This window comes from Psammomys obesus, unplaced genomic scaffold (genome assembly GCF_907164565.1).
Source record: "Psammomys obesus unplaced genomic scaffold, mPsaObe1.curated_primary_1811, whole genome shotgun sequence".
NCBI classification, from domain to species: domain Eukaryota; kingdom Metazoa; phylum Chordata; class Mammalia; order Rodentia; family Muridae; genus Psammomys; species Psammomys obesus.
The window spans coordinates 970-2,796 of record NW_026588943.1 but is presented as its reverse complement, the minus strand read 5'-3'; the positions used below and the strand labels follow the sequence as shown (position 1 = coordinate 2,796).

The 1,827-nt window shown below is 38.3% G+C and overlaps 1 pseudogene; it reads left to right on the top strand.

The window, feature by feature from the left end:
• Positions 1 to 592: 592 nt before the first annotated feature.
• On the top strand, positions 593 to 1,313 carry LOC129674788 (40S ribosomal protein S2-like; annotated as a pseudogene).
• The last annotated feature ends 514 nt before the right edge of the window (positions 1,314 to 1,827 follow it).

The following is a 1,827-nucleotide window of genomic DNA, read 5'->3' as shown; positions in this document are numbered from 1 at the left end:
GAAAACACACGGAGACTAAATAAAGCTTGTCACTCAATGGATTATTATTATTTTTACTCAATGTCTATGAACATAGTTCTGAGCACATTAAAGAACTTAATCATTTAAAAGGTGTCTGATCAATAACTTCCATGTCTTATTTATCTTGAACAGTTTACAACAAGCTAGTAACTTTTATGTGATCAGGATTTTGCAGATTTATCTCTGTTAATTTTGAGCCTTAAACATTTGAGTTAAATATTTATTTGAAGTCCTTTAGCATCAAAATAAAACTTTGAAACATTAATGTAGTCCATAGAGACACTGGGAACTTTCCTGATCTTTTTTTGCAGAGTACCATTATAGAATATCATCCAAACAGCTAAAGCTTAACAAAGCGAGCAATGCCAAAGAGGCTAGATACTCTTCTTCTTCTTCTGGAACACACCAAATGGTGGATGAAATCAGTGCAGCAGGAGGATCTGGAGGACCCAAGGGCATAGCATTAGGAAGCCCCAGAAGGCAGAAGATTAGTACGATTCAGCAGAGTTATTACTGTCATGGCTGAAGCCTTGGCCATGGGTGAGGACATGAGGTTCCTGGAGATAAAGCTGAAGACAAGGAGTGGATACCCTTCACCAAGTTGGGTAGCCTGGTTAAGGACATGAAGATCATGTCCTTGGAGGAGATCTTTCTGTTCTCAATGCCCGTTAATGAATCTGAGATTATTAAGTTTTTCCTTGGTGCATCCTTAAAGGATACGTTTCTAAAGCCCTTGCAGGTGCAGAAACAGACACAGGATAGCTTGCAGACCTGGTGCAAGGCTTTTCTTGCTATTGGGTACTCTACTGATCACGTTGGCCTTTGCATTAAATGCTCCAAGGAGGTAACCACTGCCATGTGTGGGGACCATAATCTTGGGCAAAGCTTTCCATTGTCCCTGTATGGAGAGGCTACTGGAAGAATAAGATTGGCAAACCCCACACTGTTCCATGCAACTTGACAGGTCTCTGGAGACTCTGTGTTGATGCTTTTCATCCCTGCTCCATGAGGCAATGGTATCATCTCTACTCTTGTGCTTGAGAAGCTACTGATGTTGACCAGTATTGATAACTGCTACACATCAGCCAGGAGCTGAGCTGCCAGCCTGGGCAACTTTTCCAAGGCCACCTTTGATGCCATCTCCAAGACTTATAGCTTCCTGACCCCAATTTCTGAAGAGAAGCTGTGTTCACCAAGTCTCCTCTTATCAGAATTTCAATGATCATCTTGTGAAAACCCACACCAGAGACTCTGTTCAGAGGACCCAGGCTTCAGCTGCTGCTACCACATAAGGGTAAATAAAAGTGAAAAATAAAGTGAATTAAGTCTGTTAAAAAAGAAATTAGACATGCATCTTCAAGGCAGTTACTGTCAACCTGGATAGAACTGAGGAATTTATAAACTTTATTCAGCAAATATACCTTATTTATAAGACATATGTTTTTAATTCTCTAATATTTTCTAGAAGCCTAGTGTTGAGTAGTTATCAAGCACATAAGTACTTAGACAGTATGTCAGTTTGTTAAACTGAGTAAACCTATATGAGCATAGGAACTTGAAAATCTTATTTACTAAATATACCTTATTAATCAAACATATTACTTAGAAAAGTTTTTTTAGGAAGCTGGTCATGAACAGTTAGCAATGACATAAATTTTTAGACATATATCTCTGAATCAGTTTCTGCTAATCTGAGTATATCTTTATAGGGTTAGGAATTTATAAACCTATTTATTAAGTATATGTGAATTGTACTCTTCTTGGACATATGATGTTTTGCTGCACTTTGGGAATGTGATGTTTTAC